Genomic DNA, 27167 nt, shown 5'->3' on the forward strand with positions numbered 1-27167 from the left:
TCAATTGTATCTCAATAAAAGTTCTTAAGGAAAAAAAAAAAAAGAATCCTCCTGCCAATGCAGGGGACACGGGTTTGATCCCTGGTCTGGGATGATCCCACATGCAGAGGAGCAACTAAGCTTGTGCACCACAACTACTGAGCCCAAGTACCAGAACTACTGAAGCCCGCAATGCCTAGAGCTCGTGTTCCGCAACAAGAGAAGCCACCACTCACCACAACTAGAGAAAAGCCCATGTGCAACAACTAAGACCCAACACAGCCAAAAAATTAAAAAATAAATAAAACTAATTTTTTAAAAAACAAAGCACTTAAAAAATATATATATACATATATAAAATATATGTATATATATATAGTCAGTCACAACTTTCAGGGCACTACCTGGGCCCTGCTGGGTGGGAAGTAAATGGAAAATTCACCCTGGTTTAGGATATATCAGAAGCCTCATAGAGTCCAGGGTAAAAGCATTAGCAGGAGGAAGGCTAGGAGATAAAAAGAAGCAGAAGCTTCCCAGCATGACAAAACTCTTCTGAGTTTTTCAGCATCCACATTCTTCTTCCTAAACATTCTGGGTTTCTATTACCTTTTGGATAACTGCTTTTTGCTTTTGGTATCTCAGAATGTACCAATTTCATTTTCTGTTTTTCTTGCTCTGACCCAGGCCTATATTTTTCTGAGCAAAGCTAAATGATCCCTACCAGAGGCTGCAATCTCTAGAATCCCCTGGCGCCTGTCTAGAATATTTCTGGGCAGGCCTACCATGAACTTCTTGCTTTTGCTCCCAGCATGATCCCACCCAGCTGTCTCCTCCAGGTCCTTGACCTGCTCAGTCCTTCATCCCTATCTCACTGTCCAGAGCAGCCCCTGCCCTTGGGTCATGGCCCTCAGGCACCATGTGGCTTCACATAAATGTCCTCCAGGCCCTGGAAAACACATCCCAATATCCTTGAGAAAAAGAGTTATAAGAACCAGGGCAAATAAAGCCACCTTTTGCAGAGGGAAGCAAAGCCTCATAATTCTGGTGGGGATTATCTTTCCTCTCCTCAGGAAGTACAGGAGGGACCAGCTCAGCAGAAGAGGCAATTCCTAACTTTCTAACATTGGGCTACTACTATTAACTAAGCTTTAGACTTCATTAAAAAGTAGCCAAAGAATATTACTCAGCCATAAAAAGGAATGAAACTGAGTTATCTGTAGTGAGGTGGATGGACCTAGAGACTGTCATACAGAGCGAAGTAAGTCAGGAAGAGAAAAACAAATACTGTATGATAACTCATATATATGGAATCTCAAAAAATGGTACTGATGAACCCAGTGACAGGGCAAGAATAAAGATGCAGATGTAGAGAAAGGACTTAAGGACAAGGAGTGGGGGTGGGGGAGCGAAGGGGAAGCTGGGACGAAGTGAGAGAGTAGCATTAACGTATATACACTACCAAATGTAAAATAGATAGCTAAAGGGAAGTTGCTGTATAACACAGAGAGATCAACTCGATGATGGGTGATGACTTAGAGGGCTGGGATAGGGAGGGTGGGAGGGAGTCGCAGGAGGGAGGGGATATGGGGATATATGTATAAATTCAGCTGATTCACTTTGGTGTACCTCAAAAACTGGCACAACATGTAATTTTCCAATAAAGAGTGAAAGAAAGAAAGAAAGAAAGAAAGAAGGAAGGAAGGAAGGAAGGAAGGAAGGAAGGAAGGAAGGAAGGAAGGAAGGAAGGAAGGAAGGAAGGAAGGAAAGAAAACTAGCCAAGGGGCAGAGGGCTTCAATCCCAGGAGGCCAGCACTGGAAGTGCATACAGTCAGATGCACTGGTATTACAAAGAGAGCATGGGATTGAGAATCATTTACACCTGGGTTCAGTTTCTGACCCACTCCTCATCAGCAAAGAGACTTTAAGCAAATCATAACCTATAAGTTTCAACATAAAATGGTAACCCAATGTTATAAAATCTGTAATTTACTTTAAAATACTTCATATACATATGACAATTAATGTAAGCTTCATTTCTAGACATAGTCACCAAAGTGATATCTGGTAAATATAGTCCAGGGGTAGGGGGTATGTGCCAGCCAGCAATATATCAAAAAGGGGCTAACCTCACTCCTACCTCAATCAATAATCATCGCTTCGTCACTTAGAAAGCTGGAAGTTAGAAATGGATTTTCCTTGGAAAAATTAAAGGTATTCAAGATATATGAGTTAGTTAAAATACTAAAGAAACACTTTCAGGAAGAAAGAGTAAGGATCCTCAGATGTGCCCCTTAGTGATGTTGTCTAAGGCTCAATCCCTAATCTGTCCTTGTCCTCAACCACTGGTTTAGAAGAATTTCTGATTGTGTGATGCTTACTAAAGGGCGCAGGATTCTACCTCAAGTAAAGCTTTTACTTTACAGTTGGAGTAGCTAAAAGGAAATAGAGTTGGAACTTCGTTAAACCTATCAAACAGATTGTATGAAATATTTTGTGCTTATTTTGCTAATGAATGTTTGTCTAATAAATACCTGTATGTATGGTAAATTTTGGTCTGAGGCTTGCATTCATTACAACTTGATAACAAGGTTGTGGAAGAGTAATTATCAAACTTCTTAGGTAGCAACTATGATTGCTACCTAAAAACCTGAGAATTGGGTGTGATTAAATGGCTTAAGGAAATTCTCAATTTCCATCCTTCATATCCTACAGAGTTGTTGAGGAGTTGCAGGTAAAAAGCTGATTGTAAACTCTAAAATCTAGTACAAACATATCATCTCAGAAATAATTTTGATTTGTACAACCCAAGTTTCCCCAGGGCTGGCCAGCTCGGGGGTACAGACGGAGTCACATTATTGGTAATGTCTTACATTTACCAGTTTCTTTCTCTTACCTGACTCACCTGAGTCTAGTTCCCTGAAGAGAGGGCCCTGGGTAGAATTTCATGATGTTTCAGCATGAAATGTGTGTGCACACTCATTACAGAATGGGCACCTTTGCCAGGAAGAGCTGCTATTTCCAGGCATGAACAGGCCCCTCTCACTGATGCTCTAGGCAACAGTCCACAGGTTGGGGGCTCACCCCATGGGAGATGCAAGGCAAACCTTTGGGAATGTGAAGAAAATATTAGAGTTTCTGCTTAATTTTTGTTTCATCCTTTTTTAATTTTTACTTTTGTGTATGTTTTATAAAATGTATAATATATTAATACAAGTGAGGGCTTAGACTTTTTTAGCAGATAAGGCTGTCAATCAAAAGAATTTAAAAACCTCTGGTTAGAGCATCTGTAGATACATGGGAACACATCTTTCTCCCTCTTGCACAATATACTCTGCCTAAGGCTGCTCAAGCAGTGGTCTTGTGCTCAAATCAGGTACAGATTCTTTAGTTGAATAGCTCTTATGTACAGTACACTTGCCCCTCCCCAATTTTTACAGGCGTCAGCCCTGAGTCCAGGGAGTGACCAAGAGAGGATAACTTGTGTCCCACCTCAAACTGGGCTCAGAGTCACTTCACCCTTTGGAAATTAGAGCTTATTGTGGCAGACTCCACTTCTCCGAGGATGAGTTCTCTTCAGAAATCTCTCTGACCCTGGTGCCAATACACTCTGTCCACTGATGGAACAGACCACCAACTCATCACCAACACAGGGCAGACATTCAGCGGACGTGCCCAAACGTGTCTGGAGCTCAGTGATGAGGCAACTCAAGCAGAGAGGCTCCAGCCCACACCACAGCTGACAGTGTAAGGAATATCAACCCCTCACTGCTAAATCACACAATCATTTCCAAGGCAAAGCTTCACCTGTACTGGGAAAACCTCTCTAGGCAGTCTTATCCCCTGAGAGTAGATGCATAACCTCTGTGTCTGCTTACTTATTCAATATCTGTGGGAAAAACGTGAACTCAACACTTAATACTGAGTATTTAGAGTATTTTTATACCTGAGGGTACAACATTGTGTGAGCTGAATCTGTACTGGAGAAGTAAATGCACATTTTAAAGTGTGGAATTTCCCTTGCCAAGATTATGAGAGTTTAATGGTAAATGTTATTATTCACTGGGCCCAAAACAATTTTCTACGGAAACATTTTCCTCAAATTATTGTAGAAAGGAAGCATAAGGAAAATAAAATTTGATACACAGACCATCCCCAACTTATGATGGTTCAACTTGTGATTTTTCAGCTTTATAATGGTGCAAAAGTATATGCATTCAGTAGAAACTATACTCTGAATCTTGCATCCTGATCTTTCCCTGGGCTACTGACATGCGGCATGACACTCTCTTTGATGCTGAGCTGCGGCAGCTTCGTCATCCACACTATCATGAGGACAAACAACTGATAAACGTACAACCATCCTACACTCAGACAACCAGTCTGTTTTTCACTTTTAGTACAGTATTCAATAAATTACGTGAGACATTCAATACTTGACTATGAAATAGGCTTTGCATTAGAAGATTTTGCCCAAGTGTAGACTAATGTAAGTGTTCTGAGCACATTTAAGAAAGGCTAGGCCAAGCTATGATGTTCAGTACGTTATGTGTATTAAATGCATTTTTGATTTACAATATTTTCTTTCTTTCTTTTTTTTTTGGCTGAGCTGCATGGCATGCAGTGCCTTCCCTGACCAGGGATTGAACCCATGCCTGCCACAGTGGGCACATGGAGTCTTAAACACTGGACCACCAGGGAAGTCCGATTTACAATATTTTCAACTTACGATGGGTAACCCCATCATAAGTTGGGAAAAATCTTTACAAATATCAGTCATGTAATGTGGTTATTCCTGTCCAATTTAGGGAAGAAGCAGGGTAGTTGGATAAGAGGCTGATACAAGACTCCTTTGACCACTGAAATCTCACAGGTCTGGGATTGGAACAGAAATTCTCCTAAAACAAGGTCAGGCAGTGAGGCTGGCCATCAGTTAGTCATCCTTTTTCATTATGAACAGCCCCAGACTCCACTGACCACTCCTGACAATTTTCAGTATCTCAGGCACTGTGCTAGATGCTTTATACACATTGTGCCTAAACTACACAATCTTGACAAGACAGGCACTATGCGGAAAAGCAGAGCCCAGAAGGGCAGCGTTCCTTAGGCACAGACTAGTATGTGACTGGGATCTGAACTCAGAAGATCTAACTGACCCCAAGCACAGCGCACCACATGCCTTCCTCATGGGAACCAGTTGCCTGAATCCTTCAAGGGGAAAAATGGTTGCTGATTTGCTCTCTTGTGAACATTACTGTGACCAATGCCAGTGTTGTAGGCCACAGAGTTAAAACTGGCTCCTGTCCATTGGAATTAATTCAAAAGACAAATAAGAATCATGCCTGCAAAAAAGAAATATATTCTGGTGCTAAAGTCAGCAGTGTGTAATCCTCTTGAGTCAGGATGTAGTAACTTTATGTATCAACTTTTGGAAATCTCTGATCAGATAAGTTTCTATTTCAAAGTGAAAAAAAATAACTCTTTCCATCTAGGATAACACATTTCTTATTCGGTAGAGTCCCCATCCAGTGCTCACACTGTGCATTTTCTCTCCCTCTTCACCACAGCACTTCAGCCACACTGGATACCTGAGGTTGCCCTGGATGTAAGCTTTCACAGAGCTGGAAAAATGTTCAGAGCACAGCTAGAAAGATCATGGGGATAGAAAGGCCTTCCATTAAAGAAAGTCTAATACTATCAGGTCTATAGTTTAGAAAAGGGGAAGAAGCCAGGAGGTAGGGAAGCATGACCTAAGTCTATCAGCCAACAAAAAATTATTTGTGGTTACCCTAAGTTCATTTTCACCAAATCCCAGAGAGTTAGAAACTCTGCACGACTTGGTGACTCAGCAGGACTTGGTGACTCAGCAGGACTTGGGTGAGCAGAGGGCTGAAACGGAAGGCTAAGAATGACACCGCGTCTCCGCCTTGAGGGATGGGATTGAAGACAAGGGAGATCAGACAGGGAGTTCAGAAAGAGGAACAAGTTTGGAATGGGGAAGAGGGTGAGATCATTTTCGATGTCCAGAGTAAAGGAAGATTTGGGAGAATACAAACAGAAGGCAGGAGAAATATTAAGTCTGCCTCTCAGGAAAAATAATCAGAGGGTAAAAATCTGAATTCATGAGTCATCAGCACATGGCTACGGGAGAAGCCATCAACAACCACAGGATCATTCAGAGAAAAGGGGGAGAGTAAAAGATCTGTCCCTTCTGCCCTGGGACCACACGTACCGTCTCATGGGAGTTACTTTAGGCTAAATAAAATATTAAGCTCGCTTACCTAATAGGCATTAAAACATACGTAACACTAGTGAACATTTAACCTCTGTGACTTTTTTGGCTTAAAGAATGTTACAAATAAAATTTTAAATCTATTTGTTATAAATAAACACAATTTTAAAGTCCATAGTTTTCATAAGAGAAGTTTGTTACTGTTACTCTCAAAAAACAAAATATAAAAAGGAAAACGAAGTAAATTTGCAGATGCCAGATGAATTATGGCATTATGGCTCCAGAAATAGTTATTTGAGGATGACATGATAGACAACCTTCCTATTCTCTCCCAAAATGTCCCTTGGGAATTTTGTTAAACGTTTACATGGCCCTCGAAGATAGGACTCCTCTTGTCAGGAATCTGCTCCTTCTTGTAACCATTTCTCATTTAATCTATTTAGGTCCATTTGTTTGTTTTTCTAGCTAAACATTCAGATATTTATGGCTGAGGGAGGACCACAATGATTACTAGTAACAGCATCATGACCATTACTGAGTCTGAAGCATGTATCAGGCACCATTCTAGGGGCCAGGAGCATTCTGCTCAGCAAGCCTGTAAGGCAGGCATCAGCCTTTCCATTTTACGAACGAAATCAAAGCTCAGCAAAGTTGAGCAACTTGCCCAAGGGACACTGTTGGCAGCAGAAAAGCAGAATTCAATCCCAGGTCTGTCTTTCATTAAAGCCCCTGCATGCTCTTTGCACTACTTCCCTAACTCATTTAAGGACTGACTTGCATCACTCATTATAAAAATAGTAAAGACATTGTTACGATACTCAACAAATTATTAGGTTGAACGACATGAAACTGCCAATATTTGGCCATTTTTGACCTACAAAAATGGGAATTCCATACAGTTTGACCTTATAAAAGCACATACACGGGTATTTGGGGGGAATGTGTAGAGCAGCAGTGTGAGTTCCTAAAGAAATTCCGCACCCAATAGGAAGGGTAGAGGAGAACCAAATATTTCACTCAACTCGTTAACAGAAAATACATGTTATGGCTAAAAACAGAAAAAATAAGTAGAAAATACTTGGATTTGCAAGATAAGGGAACTGTTTAAAAGTTTGATGTGAGGCGCGTAAGAAGAGAGGGAATTCGAGGAAGACAGTCAAAAGGTGCAAACATCCAGTTATAAGACAAATAAGTACTAGGGATGTAATGTACAACATGACTGCTATAGTAACACTGTTGCATGATATATAGGAAAGTTAAGAGAGTAAATCCTAAGAGTTCTCATCACAAGGAGAAAATTTTTTTCCTTTATTCTTTTCTTCTTTTTTTTTTTTTTTTATATCTATATAAGAAGATAGATGTTAGCTGAATCTACTGTGGTGATTATTTCACAACACATACAAATCAAACCATAATGTTCTATGCTTTAAACTGATACAGATATGTATGTCAATTATTTCTCGATAAAACTAGAAAAAAAATTTAAGTTTGTTGTGAAAGACAGTAAATTGCTAGTTTAAGTGAATGAAGCCTTATGTATTGACTATAGGTTAACCACTGAGAGTACTGTGAAACACAAGCTAACAAAACACACAGTGTGAAATTTAAATGGTATATAAACTAAAATATGTTTTCACCTATATGAGGGCCTTAAGCAAAGTTAAAGTATTCTAATGGAACATCACTTTGAAAAAATCAGAAGGCTGAACAACTGAAAGATAGGGAGAACCCTGTAAGTGAGGCATGAAATATTAGAGATAAAAGGAAACAAATCATTTAACTCTTTTGTTTTACTGCACAGGAAACTACAGTTCAGGAAGATTATATTAGGAGGAATTAAAATTCAGGTTCGTGACTTCCAGTCCAGGGCTCTTTAAAATAGATCAGAACAGCATGCTATCTGAATACAATCATGTCCTTGGGTACTGCAATTGCGTGTATTGCAGATGCAAGAAAATTTTCATAAAGCATAGTTTTTATCCTGTAGTATGATGAGGTTGCTAAAAGTAAATATATTAAATGTTTAATAACCATAAAATAAAAACACTATGAACTATAAATTTAATAGCATTACATTTTCTTATTCAGGTCATTATTATCATGGTATAACAAGAATACTGCTTTCTCCCAAGATGTTTTTCTAATTGCTTTTGGATATTGTTTTGCCTTTTAAAAGAGGAAGGCATTTTTAAAATAGGATGCTGTCAAAATGGTTTGAATTTCAAGAAAAAAAATCTCACACCTATTGGCTGAGAAATAAATAGTCTGTTCGAAAGCATGATATTTAGAATGTCTTTGGTACAAAATTCAGCTATAGATATCCACTGTTAAATAAAGTCAGTTTGCCTCTAATTCAAAATCTATAGCAGAAATCGGCTATCTTAATTATTTCCTTCACTTATGAGGTGGTATGTTCTTCTGGCCAAGCAAGTGTATTGTTATGTGCCTATGCTTTGCTTTATCTGTCATTAGAGCATTTTTTTATAACAACAGGAAAGGGTTGACTGCCATGGCTTATCATTCTCCCTATCTGGCGCTTTCCTTTAAGACTCCTTTGAAACCCACCAACCCATCAATCAATCTGAGATTTACAGCTAAGAATTTGTGATTTCAAAGAGAATAAATAACTGTTCCTGAAGGAGACTCAAATTCACTAAAGAGATAGAAAGAAAGAGACAACCACCAGGGGAAGAATCAATGTATCTTTCAAATGACCTGGGAAACTCCAGCTCCCTATTAGAAACCCCCTGGAAAGGAAAAGCCCATCAGACCTGCCTGGGCAATATCCTTGCTTTCAATGGAAGGATTTAGAATAACTGGATGGTGTATGATGGCTTAACTATCAGCCATTAGGGCTTCCTGACATGCTATCTGGAATAGCAAGAATCACTCAAGGGTGTTTAGAACCTTGAAAAGCATCACTGAAGAGAATCCATTTTCTGCATACTGAATACAATCAAGTTGCCTCTCTCAAAGGGTTATGTGGATTCATTCATTCGTGCAACAAGAATTTACTGAGCACCACCACATGCCACGCACTATTCTAGGAGCTAAAGAAACATCAATGAACGAAATAGACAAAAATCTGCCCTCGTGCTTTGTTCTAAGGGGAGATAAACAATATAGTAAAATGTACAGTTTGTAGATGGTGATAAATGCCATGGAGAAAAATTAAGCAGGAAAAACAAATTATGTGAGACAATATATGTGCCCAGCACAGTATAAGCATTTAAAATATATTAAAGGGGTTTTCCTTCCATTAATAAAAGCTCTGAAAATTATTTCACTGGTTTCAGGATTGGAGTTGAAAAATTAAACTTCTTCTTGGGGGAGTAATAATCTTACCTCACTACTGTGAAGTGAAATAATTATACCTTTTATTTATCAAACGCCTGCTCTGTGCTAGTAACGTTACATAAAAATACTTACTTCATGTCATTCTGTAAAATGGATATTCTCATTTTACATATGGAGAAAATGACACTCTAGAAACTCAAAATCACAGATCTTGTCATCTTATGTTAGAGCTAAGATTCAAAGGTAAATATGCCTGGCTCCAAAACCCACCCTGCCAGGCTCTGCTCTTGTTTACCCTTTAGGTTTAGGGTGTCAGGAGATGGAGTGAGTCAAGAAAGGAAACACAGTTACAGATCCCTTCTTGGGACCACCCACCCCTGTCCACCTCCCCCACCACTAATCTCTTGCACAGGGAATATCAGTCTACATACATATGTGTAAATTGTTGGATTTTAGGATTCCAAAATCCAGAATAGAAATTTCTCATTTGGTACAAGCTATTGTAAAAATTCACTTTAAGTTTTGTAATGTGGCCTTTCCACCACCATTTGAGGCTGTAGAGTATCTTTGAAAAGGAGCATTTTGTTTTTTCCTCAAACTGGTTTTTACAACATTCATTTTACTACTTCGTGTTTGGGTATTAAGCATAAGTACTGTTTACAAAAGGATGGTGCTAAGATTTAGCATCTAAGAACCTGGAAAAAACATCATGCCAGAGACCAAGATTTTTGTTATTTTCTTAAAGAATATTTTTTTTTTTAATTAGAACAAAATATATGGGTTTATTCACCTTCACAACAAATAAACCTAATAGTACTAACCTGAGCAAAAACAAAAAGGAAAAACTCTGTAAGTAAAAAACAACATGGTGAAACATGTCTCTTCTTAAGCTGGTTATGTTACCTTTTTCTTGGTCCTCTGCCTCTTAACTTATTCATTTTCAGTTTAGTCAAAATTCAAATGTTTAAAAATCATGTTATCTATTATTTAATACTAAACTAGTGAAAACCATAATATTTTAACTCACCAATCTGATTCTTTATTAGTTCTCTGAGCAATCAAGCCTGTTTTGTGGTTGTTTTTAATTTTTACCTTTATTTTCAGGCCTGTCCTTTCTCTTCAAGCAGCTGCTCTTCTGAGACAGGTATTCTCAATGTTCCAGAAGCTGCGTGCCACTCCTAGCCAAGGCTGAAGAAATGCGTGTCTCTCTGGAGGCCTGCTGTGATGCCTACTTTCTCACCATCCCCTCCCCCCTTTTTAATTTATTTTTAATTGAAAATGCAATGTAATAATAACACTAAAAGACAAAAAATTTTAACTACATTTGTACACCTGTTTTCATTTTGCATATAGTCTTCTACCACACTAAGCCCTGCTATTTTGGTAATTTCTAGTTGATGTCCCACATAGGCTGCCTGCAAGAGTGTGACTAATATGCGTTTCAGACCCACTTGCTTTATAATTCACACAAAAACAAAAAACAGGTTAAATACAGTGCAATATCTGAATTAACTATTTAAACCTAAATGTAAGCAGATTACTTCACAAGGGGAGCTGAGGTGTCATTTGGTTTTAGACGGGCTATTTTTATGCTAATATAATGGGAATAAACAGTAGCAGAGAAGATGCGGGTCAGGGGGGGCTGCTGGTGGGGAGGATTATGGTGGGTTCACAGCTATCCCAGAAGGTTACAGAGATAGGAGACTGGTGGGGTAGAATCAAAGGATGAGTACAAAAAACTGAAAAAGCTGAGAGGGGGTGGGAAACAAAGATGCTGGATGGACCGGAAAAAGTAATGAGTTATTTAAGAAAACACATTTAAATCAAGGAATTGAATGAAAAGAATAGATAAGATGGCAGCCCCAGATATGCCTGGAGCCCTATCTCAAAGGACCTCTAGAGCAAGGGAAGAACTAATCAGAGCTGCCTATTAAGCAGAGTCCAGACAACACAGTGTTAAATCTATGACAAACTCTCCAAGTAATATACTTCCAAGTAATATACTTCAGCACATGATCTTGCAGACATGTGCTCCTAGACATGTGACACATCTGTTGATTGTTGATTGCCGGTGAGATTATCTGAAACAGCTGGCTTTACAGCTTGTACAATGGTGGACATGGTGGGCATTAATGAGGATTGTTACAGGGTACAGAGTAAGGCTCTGAGTCCTTGGGGCTTGATCCTTAGAGAAGATTCCATCTCTAAGACATGAAAAAAGCCCCTCATGGATTTATCAGGTCCTTGTTTACCGTCACATAGCTCCCCCCCCCCCAAAAAATGCAGCAAGTACCATCATTCATGTTAATTCTCTAACATTTCTCTGCACATCTATAGATTAATAGAGCATCTTCTCACTGTAACATGATGCATGAGAATGCTTCACCTACTGTAAGGTCCAGGAGTCTGACACCAGCATCTCATTATTACAAATAGTAATGGCAGATCTGGACTTATGAACATTAGCATGGCTGGAACTGCTTTGCTGGAGAAGGATTCATTATAAATAGTGGCTGTAATTCCCTTTTTAATTAAAAAAAAATGAACTCCTCCTACAGTAATATAACCTCAAATTATAGGCCCACAGCCTCCTGGAAAGAGAAAATAGAAAAAAAAAAAAAAAAAAAGCTAAAAAAATACCCAGCCAGCATAAAAATGTTGTGTAATTTAAATGAGAGTTAAACAAACCAGGTGACAAAAGTAATCAAGTAGTAAACAAAGTGTGGGAAAATTAATATAAACAATGGGCCAATAGGATGGTTAATTAGCTTGATTTGCAAAGAACATTTGATTTCTCCCCTGAAAACAGTGGTGGTGACAAATAAACCTGACCTATCAAATATCTTCAGGTATAATGTAATATGTCCCCCACTGCCTATAAAAGAAATGCCACTGAATTACTGTGCATGGTGCTGAATTATCATGGATGCTTCTAAATTACCATGCATGGCATCTTTGCTCTGGGTTGTTTGACAATGGTCCCTCTGTTTTTTTAAGCTCTACAACTGCTATTTGAATTATTCCAGAATAGAAGTCTCAAAATCAAATACCCGCAGGGCTCAGGCAGTAGCAGTGGGGGTAAATGGCTGGGAGAAGGGGGAGACCATAATGAATTGGAGAATACTGCTCCATCTAGGGCAGTCAACTCTTGCCAAGTGAGCCACATCATCTAATTCTTAAAGAGAAGCTTTGTGTGTCAATTTTTTATATCAAAAGGGCCAAACAGAACTGGCTATTTAACTTGCAGGGTCCAGTGTAAAATAAAAATGCAGAACCCCTTGCTCAAAAATTATTAGGAATTACGAGCTGGCAACAGCAGAGCATTAAACCAAGTGTGGACCCCTCCAGAGTAGGGCCCTATGCTGCAGCACATGTTGCCAGCCCATGAAGCCTGCCCTGCTGCTATACAAAACAAGCTCAGGAATCACCAAGTTTGAGATCCTGTTCCAAAGGTTCTATATTCTCTTTACATTTCCTCTTGTGACTCAAAGCAAACAGTTGCAAGATAGCTGGAAGAGTTTGGAGCATGTCCTATAGCTAAAGAATAGGGAAAAACATGGCTGGACTTACAAGCAAAACAAAGTCTCCCCTTTGTCTTCACCAAGTCTCTCTCTTTTTTTTTTGGCTGCAACAGGTCTTACCGCAAGTACACAGGATCTTTCATTGCAGCACATGGGCTCTTCACTGTGGCAGGCAGGCTTCTTTCTAGTTGTGGCGCATGGGCTCCAGAGCGCATAGGCTCTGTAGTTGCGGCACGTGGGCTCTCCAGTTGTGGCTCATATGCTCAGTAGTTGCAGCGCATGGGCTTAGTTGCATGTGGGATCTTGGTTCCCCAACCAGGGATTGAACCTGCATCCCTTGCATTGGAAGGCGGATTCTTAACCACTGGACCACCAGGGAAGTCCTTGTCTTCACCAAGTGTTAACACCAACTGGGGGATTCAGCTATTGACAGGTATGTGCTTGTGGAGAAGTCTTCAGCCTTATTAATTCAAAATACCTAAAAATCTGTTGCTATAGCCAAAGTCCTATAAAAAGTGATAATCCCCTGAAAAGCCTTCCCACTCATGACCCACCTATAGAGTTGGGTATGTGCAATCGCCACCAAGGAGGAACAGTCAATCTGCAGGTGACAGTCACAAGGCAGATATCTTTCACACATGCATGAACATGAACAATCTCATGAAAATTTATGAAAATACAGTCATAGTTTTGAATACATTGGTTAATATGATTGTTTAGACAAATGCTTCCCATTTAAAGTGATGTTTCTAAGGCATACAAGGGTAAATGAACAGGCCGCTTGTAGCTGGAGGTGACTGGCACATGCCTCCACCAGCATGCTGACTGGAACATTCCACTCAGAGGGCTCACTGGAGAGTTTTTAAAGATGCGAAGTATCTTTCACAAAAATGCAAAAAAAAAAAAAAAAAACCCAAAAACTCCTGAAACTGATCTGTCACATACACTTCATATTTCCATAGGTCAGGTTTATGTCAATTGAGATAGACATGTACTTTTTGTTTAATTACAATTATACTTTTCAGAATAGCTCAATACCAACAAAATGCTAATCTCCATAATGGCTTTGTTCACACCCAGCAAGATTCTAATCCGAACTCAAGAAGGAAAAAACCAAAGCTATTTGCCTCTACCAAAGCCAAAGTGGTGGAGACACTCCATGGAAATCAAGCAAACACCACAGGGCTTAAGCCTGTCAAGGTACAGAAATGAAAACAACTCAAGGACCTTTAAAAGGTTTGGATTGAACTATTTTGCTAGTTGACACCACCCCCCCTTTTTTTCATTTTCATTGAACATTGCGTTTTCTCTTTCCTAGTCTGATTTGCCCACAGTTTATTTTTATTTGCTGACTGGAACAAAATGATTTTTTTAAATGTATATTGAAAGTTTGATATAAAAAAATTCTAGATATTCAACCGTTTTCCCCCACCTATTTGTTGCTTGCTGTGAACCTCTTTTCCATGCATATCTAAAGAAGGTAGCTGTTAAATAAAAATGAATGTTACATAAAAGAAGAAGAAGAAAACCAAAGTTATTATTCAATGCAACAATTTTACCTCCACACATAGACCATATATGCACATGTGCAGAGATAATGGATGTATCTCTGGAAAAGAAGTAAAAAGAAATAGAAATAGAATTACAGTATCAAAGAGAAGAAATTATTCCACTATAAATGTACCTGTTTATTTTATCTTCCCACCCCCACCCCTGCCACTAGAATGCAGCGGGGGAAGAGATCTGCACCTGTGTTGTTCCACTGCTATGCTCAAAGACATTGACTGGCGCATGGTAGATACTCAATAAGTAGTTGTTAAATTGAATTGAACACAAAGGATCAAAACAAGTTATCATTCCCTGATTCTAGGATTGGAAATAGAAGGAAATCTGAGATATGTTAACAGGACTACCAACTGCCCTAAATTCCTCTGGCTTTTTTATTCCCTAAATAGAACCTAACTCCTCTAGTCACTGCACCCAGCAACTCTGTTGCTTTCTGGTCAGCCTCTGATTCCTGTAGCTCATGCAGACACAAGCTTGGGCCTCCTTGAAACAGGCTGGAAAAACATTAACTTCTTCCCAGAACCTAGAAACGGCTAATGAGCTCTGTGGAATAATATTTCCAAGTATTCACCATACCGGAATCAATAACAATGTGCTGTCAGTGTGTGCATTAGCCCCACAGTCAAACAAAGAACAGCCCCTACAGCCCAATAATGACACTGGGCGTGGATAGCTGGGGATGGGCAAGATGATGCAGAGATGACTGTAGCAGCTCTCCTCAAACACAAGGCTTCCAGGATGCTGCACAAGACCATCAGTCCTGTACTTTGTCAGAGATAGGCAGCAGTTAGATTCAGCCACTGATAACATTCAGCAAAATAACTCTCTTTTATCTTCTTAACCCACGAGATAGATTACACCTTCCTGGCTGTAAGAGAAGTTTACTCTTCTACTCCTTGCCTGGTGTTGGCAAGGAATTCAAATGTCTTAAAGTTAGCAGAGCGCTATATGTGTAGCTGAGAAGACAGGTACAACAAACTTGAATCATTACTGACTCAGATAAGACCTGCTTTTAGTACAACTCCATCATGCCCACACTCATTCATACGCAGATCCTGCTAGAAAGATACTGGCCAAAGGTCTGCACATCAATTCTGCATTACTTTTATCTCTATGATCAGAGTAGGATCTGACCAAGATTCATGCTCATCCCTGCAGTATAACTGATCTTAGTGTTGCAAATGAGATTTCATCCTACGTGTGAAATCTGATTTTCCAATAGAATGGGGGGGGGGGTGAGTTTGATAAAGATGACTGCTCTTACGGTATACACAGTTAAGATGTCCTAAAACTAAGATGACTATGGGTAAGCAGGTGAGCATCACAGTCAAACCACATTGATTTGGAATCCTGGTCCTATCACTCATTAAATATATGACCTTAGCCAAATTTGGTAACCTGGCTAAGACTTGGTTTCTGTAAAATGTAAATAATAATAACCTAATCCTATAAAATGAGATTGTTACTCTATCTCATAATGTCATTATACAGGCTGAATAAGTTATATACAATGTTTAGTCCAGTGCCAATACATAATAAGAACTAAATAAATAAGAGCTGTGGTTGTTATTATGATTTTTCTTTTTATCACCCCACATGGCCTAGTTATCCACGAATTAACTTCTTTGTAACTTTGTAATTCAGTGAAGAAAGCCATAACCAAAAGCATGGAGGAAGTTAGTTTCTTGTGAGGCTTCCATGGTCTAAACTTGGCCACACAATAAATATGATCTTAATGATCTTTCACTTATCACTGTGAAACAAAATTCTCTAAATTCTAGAAAGTTTCAGTGAAACGCCACAAAACGCAGCCATAGAGCAATCTCTCCCTCCCCCCCGTGCCCCACACCCCATCCACCCCTTGGGGATATATTAAACTAAGACAACTGAAACAGCCTTAGCCAGTAATTAAGACACACAGCTCATCAGAGAGCAGCACAGGCTGTAGCCCTCTGCAAATAAACCTAGCACCCAGGATGACAGCTCCCATTACTAGGGCTTTGTTCTCCTAGAGCAAAAAGAGCACAAAAGCATAAAGTTGGGGAACTGCAACTGCATTTTGAACATTTGCAGAGGCGAGGAGAGATCACAGGCTCCTCTAAGCTAAAAGGCTATTCCACCAGATAACTGCGTCAGCCCACACCCACCAGCGCCTTCCCCACCCTCAAAGCATGACTCCACTTTTTCTAACATTGCCCTTAAGGAATCTGGCTTCTGCGACTTCCAGTAATTGTACAAATCACCCATGATGAAGCAGCTGAGAGCACTATTAGACAAAAGAAACAAAAATTAAGCAAATAGGAACCTGGTTAAAATGCTCCCTTTGGTTATTTTTATTCCTAACAATTTATATTGCTAGGAATTTATAGCAAATAAGTCTTTCTTCATTGCTTTTCCTTGGAAATAATACTTTATATGAATTCCAATGGCCACTGAGTGATTTTATCCAGATCCATAATCCAGTCACTAGACGCACTTCCCCTCCCCCATGACCATCTAGCACTCCTCCCTGTCACCTTAGAGCTTCTGACTTAGCTGTGTTCACACCCAGAAGTCCCAGCAGAGCTTTCTGTTCACGTTATACGACATAAAAAAGCAGGCAGTGAACAACCATGCTCCTAAATGCTTGCGATAAAGCCAGGCTGAGCTGACCTCTCCCATCCCATATAGCTGGGTGTCAGGCACATGAACTTAAAGGATCAAGAGCAGCATGTGTGTAATGTGTATAAACAAACTAATTAAAACCCAAGGTCTTTCATTCCAGCTAGTGCCTAATGGGACCAATATGTTTGACTCTGTGCAAAAAAAAAAAAAAAAATCACTCCAAGCTGGCAAGAGGTATTGCTTTTCCTGCTTTCTGTGATGCATCTCTGTTAGGCTCAATAAACAGCCTAAAAGAAGAGGAACTCAAGGATTGCCATTCATTCCTGTATGACTTTTCAAATGAAAACTATCAGCTTGTCAGCACTGAGCCAAAAGACCACTCCCTGATTCCAAGTGGACATATTGATCAACTGAACTGACATGTGCCTCCTCCTTTCTCTCCCTTAGTAGCAATCAGCTGCACCGGGGAAATCCATTTCCCAAAACAAAAGGCAACTCACTGCTCGTTATCTGACAATGTCGGGTTATATTTTTTAGAAGCAAAAAAAAAATAAAATAAAATAACGAAGAGGCCTAAAGACAGAGCTAGGAGTTGAAATAAGCACCATACATGTTTACATAGAGTTTCAGCATTGAGCTGAGGTCATGACTGAGCCCAGAGATCTGTATTTGCCACAGTCACTGAGGACTCTGTTATTTATTCATCTTAGCAGATTCTGGTTAAAGTTAAGCAAGAGACAGCAACACCACTGCCACTTCCAGAGGCTCTCCACAGGGTTACCCTTCACTGCAACTGCCGCAGAGAGGAGACTTGTTATAAGTCAGCGTGCAAATAACTCCAGCTATTTTGAGGACTAGCTAGAGATAAAAAATATTGTGGCAGTCTTTCAACTAACTATGAAGGACATGCGTTGAAGGACCACCATATAAATCAACAGGCTCGAGTAATTTCATTTTGTTTGGGTCTCTATGTTTTTAATAAATTCATCTTGAACATGCAAGAGATCCCCCTTCACATCAGGGTTATGTCAAATGCTTATTCAGCATTCGTTTCTTGCCATAAAGAAACTGAAACCCAAACAAGGTAAATACTGAATTTCATACTGTAAATCACTTAATATTTCATAAATCACAAGAACAAATAGGGGACCAATGAGCTCTCCCCATAAAAAGAAATAGATATCTTTATAATCTTTAAATACTGTGAACTGCTCAATTTAGAGCCTATTTGGGGTTTTGCAATAGAAAAATATCTTATGTTTATGAAAAATTCCATGAGAACACTAAAAATAACAGGCAGAGATAGAACAAGAATAATTCCACATATTTTGATTCCTCTATGACTCTTACAGGCCTTTGTCTTAACCCAGCAGCCTGAAAACAGATTTAGGTAAAACAGCTCTTCTTTCCCTAGTACATTTTAAGCAGACAACATCCCCCCATCACCGCCTTAGCAGACACCGACTAACCAAGAAAACAGCCGTGCAATTAAGGCCCGGACATTTAACACTCACCATCTCCTGCTCCCACCGTCTTCTTTTGATGTTTACAGCACATCTGTAGGATGCAATACTAGGAGATGCCTTGTTTGACCTGCTGCATGATGCTGTGACATCAGTTCAGATGATGCAGCTCATTATGGGAAAGACTGCTGTTGCCATGGCAACTGGGATGTGCTAGGAATCCTTGCTGCATTTCCAGTGGAGCCTGAGACAATACGGAAGCCCTGTAAGAAACAGACGATATGCAAAATTTAGACCAAAGGAAGAGGATCCCTCATTGGGCTAAAATCCATAGGTTTAAAAGGGATTTCCCTGAAATCATTTTGGAAAAAATAAAAAAAATTACCTCCTACTTTGTTGTTACACATTTAGAAAAGGGGGAGGGGGAATGAGATTTAGTGCTAAACAAATAAAAACTCAAATGGACAATGTTTCTCTGTTAGGCAATTTGATTACTTTTTCCTCTCTGGACAGCATTACAATTGCCTTTTATAAAAGTTATTAAAAAGGATTTTTCTCATTTGTCAAAGACCAAAAGAACAAAGCAAGGAACAGGAAAAAAAAATTTTAATGGAATATAAACAGCTGAGAAAGTGACTTTAATTCTAAAATAAACAGGCTTTAATTCTCAGAATATGGAAAAACCCCTACCAACGAAGTCTGTCCTAATCATTTCCACTGATGGACACCAACCCACAGAACGTTCTCATGCAGACTAGCCGCAGCTCTCACCTGAGCATCGGATAGGCATGTGGAAGGAGGGGTTCAGAATCTAGGGGGCACACCACACCACCTTCAACTTCTAGGGCCCCTTCCCTTGACCTGCAGAGAATGCCTACCACTCAGAGCCAAATGCAGGAGAGTCTTTTCTGGGACCAACTGGTAATTGGAACAAATGGCAGCCATGCTAGAAACTTCCTAAATCATTGGCATTCCAAACATTGGGGTTCTGTTTTCCTCTCTATGGGGCAATAAGACACACAGGAAGAAATTACCAATCCCCCCACAAATGCTGGAACCACGTGAAAGACACATTTAAATAAGACACAGTGAGGTATTTCTCTAGTGCGTAAAAGAAAAGCAAATCTAAAACAATCATTTCTTTCCATTCCTGAGCAGAAATAAACATTATGTGATGCGAACTAGGGAGTAGGAGACATGGAAAAAGCAGCCATCTCTTGCATATTTCATACTCTCAGACCATGGACAGAGAGAGAATCAAGCTGACCTACATCCACTCTATCTACACATTTCTGACAACATTCTAAAACCCCAAAATCTAATAAGACAATTACGTTGTCCCCTCCTACTTGAGATTTTAAATGGCATTGTTAACCAGAAGCATGGGGGATGGAGGGATGAAACAGCAGAAGGAATGCAGGCAGTGGCCTGGTAAACGGGGGCTCATAAAATGCCTGAAAGGTGCCAAGATGCTAGCAGGGAGCACCATCAGCCATGCACAGAGCATCCCCTCCCTGATGGAAAGCCAGGATTGTTCTTGCTTCACCTGATGAAGAATTGGGAGGCCAAGAGCAAGACATGAAGCTGCCTGCCCAAGTCATCCATGCTGTCAGTCATAGGCAGAGCCTGACTCTCACCCTTTATCTCAGACCACATGCCACACTAAGGGAAGTAACAGGCAAAGAACAGTGATTTGGGACTCAGGAAACCCAAGCCAGTTCCTCCAGTGAGCATCTGTGCAACATCAGCTCAATCAATTAACCTCTCTGGGCCTCAAGTTTTTCATCTGCAGAGATGATGGCTTTAGCTAATAACCATGGCTTTCAATTTTTTGTTGTTGTTGTTAGTAGTAGAACTGTTTCTTCTAATGATACAGACCAAAGCTGGGCTGCCCTGGTTGAGAGGCGTTAAGAAGCCCAGAGCCAAAGTTGATGAGCTCTTCTCAACCCCATCCCCCACCTCATCTGCTACCATCTGACCTTTGAAGGCACTCTGATGAAACCCTCAGCCACTGGGGAAGATGGAGTGAAAGTCATGGGTCTATAACAATATTATCAGCCTTTCCATAGCTGAAATCCATGGTTCTATAAAAGGGAGAGAAAAGGGTGGGATCAGGTGTTCCAGACTTGAATATGGCTTCTCAGTATGAGTTTCCTTTCCAGAAACAAGTCATTGGTTTGGTGGGAAGAGATGGATCTCTCATCAAATCTGAGGCCAAGTCAGACTTTTAACAACCTGAAGTGGCTGAATTACTGGTCCCCAAAATAGCCTGGATTGGCTTAAAAAGCAGACCCGTAAAGCAGAAGCAAGTCATGAAGTGTTCCCTTGCCTTGTGAATGGGCCTATAGTAATTCACCTTGAACTTCCCAGTGGCCTTTCTCACTGCCCCCAAATCTTCAACTTGTGGTGTTGTTTTGAGGATTGCATGTACTAATGTTTATGAAAGCATTTGGAAACCAGAAGCATCACAGAAACATCAAACCTTGCTAATATTGTCATTAACAGCCCACTCACCCCAATCAGGGAAGGCTCTTTAGTTCTTGCCTGTAGGTAAGATTATGGAAAAGATGGTTAGGAAATGGCTTACAAATTCTGCACAGCTACCCAAGAGGGCTTACCCCTCACTACTCACTTCAGATAAGGTCGGGAAAGGTAATGGACAAGGGGTCCTCCCAGAGGACACAGCCAGGGCCATGGGCAGAAAGGATAAACAGCTCCTCTTGGAGAACAGAGTCAGGGTTAGACCAAGGAAACTCTCCTACTCCCAGGTAGCCATTTTTTCTAACCAAGGGTCATTTTTACCCTAAGAAATATTACTTGGCAATACTGTTGACATTTTATTATTTTCAAGTTTCCAGGAGAACAGAGCCATAGAATTAAACCAAGGTCGAAATCTTATGCAGAAGGAGAAAGAGTTTAGTTAATCCTTCACCAACAATGCCCAGTTCTGTAATTCTGGCTTCAAAATTGACCTTCATTCACAAAATATACAAATACTCAAGCACTCTAACCACAGGCCTACATGACCATATAGCCATGCTGACTGTAGATGCTGTTTTAATCAGTACACTATATACTTCCTGAGAACATTTGGTGGCCAAAAATATTTGGACACCAAATTACAGTGGTTATTTGTGGCTCTTACTGTTGTCGAATGCACACCATCCCTTCTATTTTTTTTAGATAACCACACAGATATTATTGCCTGAAGATTATTAATCATGGGTGATCAGAACAAAATTTGCAACCATAATATTAACATATAAGCTCAGTTATTACTGTAGCTACCTGATGTTTGGATTTACTTATTTCCTCTCAGACATCACCTCTTCCACATTCTAACTTATATGCTTTGGGTGGGAACCCAACCAAGGAATGCAGAATGCCACTCAGTCTTAAGCCAATCAGCTTGTTCCAGGCCCCAGACATACAGAAGTTAGTTCAGAGATGGTATGGGACCCCACTGAAACCAATAAGATACAATGAGACATTGTAAAGAAATCCTGGTTTTAAAAGAATGTCAAATCTGAAGTTGCTCATCCATTTTGCATCATGAGTGAAGAATCTGTCTAAGAATAAAGTCAATAGAGGGAGGGCAGAGCTGAGTTGAGAGAAAAGAAACTAAGTTCTGATGACACTGTTTGAGCCAGAAATCAGCCCTACTCTGACTCTGCAGGTTATGTGAGCCAAAAAGTCCCTTTTCCTGCTTCAACCAGTACAATTTTGGGATTTCAGACACAGTAAACAGAGCCCTAACTGATCCAATCACTGAAGAACATTTCAAACTCTGTAAGGCATAAATGGGCACCATTAGCATGAAGAATACTTGGAAGAAAAAAAAAAAACTTGGGCTCTGGAGTGATTCATGAGACTCAACAATGAGACCCCTCACAGGGATAGGCTAGGGTCAGGGCCAGAGCTGGCAAGACACCCTCGCAAGGTGCAAGACATTATTTACCTTTTCTCCTGGACATTCCCAGACTTGACAGTGACCACACACTCCAATCACCCTAAGCCCCATTCCTGTCCTTTCCCAGGCAAAATCCCCATCAGCAAAGGTCAAAAAGCCTCCAAAAGCCCAGGAAGGATGGATTAGCTCCTGAATGAATACTTAGATTTGGAGTCTGAAGCAAACCTTGGGGTGATTTTCACGAAATAAACTGGCCCCAACCTGTACAAAATTCTCCCTATCGTCTTCTGAATTTAAGATTTCCTCTTGCCTGACTTAGAGTTAATATGGTTTGCTGCTTCACTAGATTTAACTCCAAACAAAAACATTTGACATAAAACCAAGTGGCTTTAATGTGCTGGTAGAAGTCCAGTTGTGCTGTGTTATATAAGTAAAGGAAATACCTATATATGTCAGGACCAACATATGACATAGGGGTTTATGAGCTGTTTAAACTTTGCATTGGTATTTCTGGGGCTTTACTGCTTTAGTATTTAATTTTTTCATAGGTCTTGATCTTATCTACTCAAGTAGACAGCTCTTTAGGGTACTACCAATGTCTTTTGCTACTTTTGATTTCCTTACAACCTTTAGCACACTCCTAGGCATAAGTAACCCCCAACAAGTCCTTCTTAATTCTTAATGTCTTTTTTGTTAAAGTAACATTGTTTCCATTCCAGGCAAAGAAAAATTTCCTAATAGCTTTCTCCTTATCACTCCAGAGTTTGAAATGTTATAAGATTTTACTAAGGCTTATATGTGTAAATCTTTTTCCCTTCCTTTGCTGCCTAAAATAACAAAAATTGGTTTGCTACTAGAAAGATCTGACCAAAAATTAAAAAGCAAGCCAGCAAACAAACATTTACCATGTGTCATCAGAGACAAAAGGAACAGCGATCATGATATCTGTTTCAAGTTATTTACAACTGAGTCTTTTAATTAACACAGCATTCAGCCCACACAGTCCTTTAAACTAGATTTCTCCCCTTACCTGAGAATTATGACTAAAATAACTAACCCTCATTTATACATATTCTCCCAGCATAATCATAATACATTCTAGGAAGATGGAGTTTCCCAGGATAACTTTAGTTAGAAAAAGTGATTCCCTCTTCTATGGAAAAAAAAAAAAAAATTATATCTTACCTTCATACGTAACATTTCTACAGTATATATACATTAAAGGGTTCACTAAATCAAAGTTACAAGTGGCTCTGATAAAATAAATTTGTTTTACAAGGTACAAACATTTTTTTACTGAATAATCCAATTTACTAAATATACTCTTAAAAATCAGCTCTGTATAAAGTACAGAGTTACACACCATTGGTAAAGTAATCTTCATTTGCTAGGGTGCTATGAAACAAATGAGAAAGCTGCAATGTTGCAGCCTATTACAAGTATCCAGTTTGTTTTTCCTCTGAGTTGTAATATTGGTCTGCCTTATAGTCCATTAATTGGATGCATGTCTGTCATGGAAACAACTTCAAGCATTTTCAGGAGAAAGACTAAGTCTTCTAGAGCAGAGTAGGTTGTGTAGCAAACACTTGCTGTGTACATTGCCTAATAAATGTTTCTTTAAGTGAGTTTGTCAAACTCAGAAACTTAATCCTGGCCAGCTAAAGATATGCAATTAAAAACTCCCAAACTGAGGGACAGGAAGATGGTGGAGGAGTAAGATGTGGAGATCACCTTTCTCCCCACAAATACATCAAAAATACATCCACTTGGGGGAAAGCTCCTACAGAACACCTTCATAATGCTGGTAGGGGACCTCAGACCTCCCAAAAGGCAAGAAAATCCCCATGTAACTGGGTAGCACAAAAGAAAAAAGGGAAAAAAAGAGACAAAGGAATCCCAAGGAGATGCGCCCCTCTGGGAGGGAGCTGTGAAGGCGGAAAAGCTTCCACACACTAGGAAGGCCCCTCACTGGAGGGGACAGACAAGGGGAGCTTTGGAGCCCCCAGAGGAGAGAGCAACAACAGGTATGCGGAGGAAAGAGCGGAAAGATTCCCACATGGAAGGCCAAACAGCACTCCCCAGCTGGAGACGCGAGTCTGCTCACCCGCAGCGGCGGGTGGGGTCTGGGCGCCGAGGCATGGGCTTTGGAGAACAGACACCAGGGACAGAGCTGGGGCTGGCCGTGAGAAAACAGCCAGGGGGTCAAGTGTGCCACAGCTAGCTGGGAGGGAATCTGGGGGAAAGCCTGGGCCTGACGGAGAGGCAGGAGACCTTTGTTTTCGGGTGCTTGAGAGGAGCTTGCTACTCCACGAACCCACAGGCTGCAGAGCAGCGCCGTGCGACCACCCGTGCGAGCACCACCCACAACCTGCGCTGCTAAATCGAAACACAGATCCTGCCGCCACCGCTGCAGTGGCCACCAAGGGTCCTGTGTGTAAGGCAGGTCATTGGCCACACGCCCCTGGCAACAGGTGCAGCCCGCCAACACCAAGGGTCCTACGTTCAAAACCACTTCTCTGGGAGAACGCATGGCACACTTCAGGCTCACACCAACCTCTGCTGCTGCAAGCACTCCCACAAATTTCAATTAGACTGCCATATCCTTCCCTCCCCCCAACCTGAAGTTGCAAGTGAGCCCCAATAACCCTCTTTTGCCCCCTCTTGCCTGGGCGGGGAACCGACCCCTGAAAGCAGCCCACATGCAAAGAAGGGAGCAAAACCAAAACTAACCCCTGAGGACTGCAGGACCAAAGAAGAGAAAGGGAAACAGCCGCAGGAGGAGCAGATTCAATACCCACAACAGGCTTGATAGACCCTGCATCTGTGGATCACCTGAATAGACGAGTGTTTCTACAATAGAGGCTGTAGACATAGGGGGCAACTGTGGACTGTGGGGGCAAATACACGCAGGACTAATACCAGATCACAGTCTGGGTTCTCCACAGTACCCCCCACAGCAGATGCAGAGACCTACCTAGAAGTATTGGAGGACTCCTGGTATGTTTGACTTGTTCCTGGTTTTGTGTATTTGTTAGTTTAATTTTTACTGTATATATTTGTATGTGGGTTTGTTTATTGGTCTGAATATTCCCTTCTTTGTTTTCTTTGTTATCTCTCTTTCTCTTTTCTTTGTTTTCTCTTCTTCTTTTTGCAAGTGCAGTGTGCACATCTCCTTGCATGATTTTGACTGACTAGAGTTGCTTTTACTATCTGTCTTGGGATCTGTCTGTCCTTTCCCTTTCTTCCTTTTTTTTTTCCCTCTGTTTTTCTTTTCTCTCCTTCTACCTCCTTTCTCTCCATGCTATGCACCTTCCACGGTCTTGGTGCCCAAGCCAGGAGTCAAACCTGGGCCTCTAAGGCAGCAGAGCTGAGTACAGGACATTGGACCACCAGAGAACTCCCAACCCCATGGAATATTAATCAGCAAGTGCTCTCCCACCAGAGGGCTCATTCTCAACACTAAGATCCAAATCCAACCAAAGGCCAGCTAGCTCCAGTGCTGGATACCTCAAGCCAAACAACTAGCAAGACAGGAACATAACTCCACCCATTAGCAGACTGCCTATAGTCATACTAAGCTCACAGTCACACCCAAACACACCAACAGACAGTACATCAGAAGGATAAGATCCAGCTCCACACACAAGAACACCGGCACCAGTACCCCCACCAAGAAGCATACACAGCCCCCTGGACCAACCTCCCCATTGGAGATAGACAACAGAGTTAAGAAGAACTACAACCCTGCAGCCTGAGGAAAGAAGACCCCAAACACAGCAAGTTAAACAAAATGAAAAAACAGAGAAAGATGCAGCAGATGAAGGAACAAGGTAAAACCCCACAAGACCAGGCAAATGAAGACAAGATAGGCAATCTACCTGAAAAAGAATTCAGAATAATGATAGTAAAGATGATCCAAGATTTCAGAAATAGTATTGAGGCACAGATGGAGCAAATGAAAGAAATGTTTATCATGGAGCTAGAAGACCTAAAGAGCAAAGAAACCGTGATGAACAACACAATAATTGAACTTAAAAATAGGCTAGAAGGGATGCAAAGCAGAATAACTGAGACAGAAGAATAGATATGTTACCTGGAAGATAGAATGGTGGAAATAACTGGCACAGAGAAGAATAAAGAAAAAAGAATGAAAAATATTGAGGACAGTCTCACAGACCTCTGGGACAACATTAAACATACCAACATTCGAATTATAGGGGTCCCAGAAGAAAAAGAAAAAAAGAAAGGGTCTGAGAAAAATATTTGAAGAGATAATAGTGGAAAACTTCCCTAACATGGGAAAAGAGATAGTTGATCAAGTCCAGGAAGCACAGAGAGTACCATATAGGATAAACCCAAGGAGAAACACACTGAGACACACATTAATCAAACAATCAAAAATTAAATACAAAGAAAAAATACTAAAAGCAGCAAGGGAAAAGCAACCAATAACATGCAAGGGAATCCCCATAAAACTAACAGCTGATCTTTCAGCAGAAACTCTACAGGCCAGAAGGGAGTGGCAGGATATATTTAAAGTGATGAAAGGGAGAAACCTACAACCAAGATTACTTTACCCAGCAAGGATCTCATTCAGA

The 27167-nt window shown here is 40.5% G+C and overlaps 1 protein-coding gene across 2 annotated transcripts in view; it reads right to left on the minus strand.

Annotated features, from left to right (window-relative positions):
* The window catches only part of AKAP6 (A-kinase anchoring protein 6), a 551024-nt gene that overhangs the window by 433841 nt on the left and 90016 nt on the right, over positions 1–27167 (minus strand). For both annotated transcript variants that reach the window (XM_057721871.1, XM_057721869.1), the window contains exon 3: positions 18711–18922. The gene's annotated coding sequence lies outside the window, so the exon portion shown is untranslated. The remainder of the gene's footprint in view (positions 1–18710; positions 18923–27167) is intronic.

Source organism: Hippopotamus amphibius, chromosome 2 (assembly GCF_030028045.1).
Source record: "Hippopotamus amphibius kiboko isolate mHipAmp2 chromosome 2, mHipAmp2.hap2, whole genome shotgun sequence".
In the NCBI taxonomy this organism is placed as follows: Eukaryota; Metazoa; Chordata; class Mammalia; order Artiodactyla; family Hippopotamidae; genus Hippopotamus; species Hippopotamus amphibius.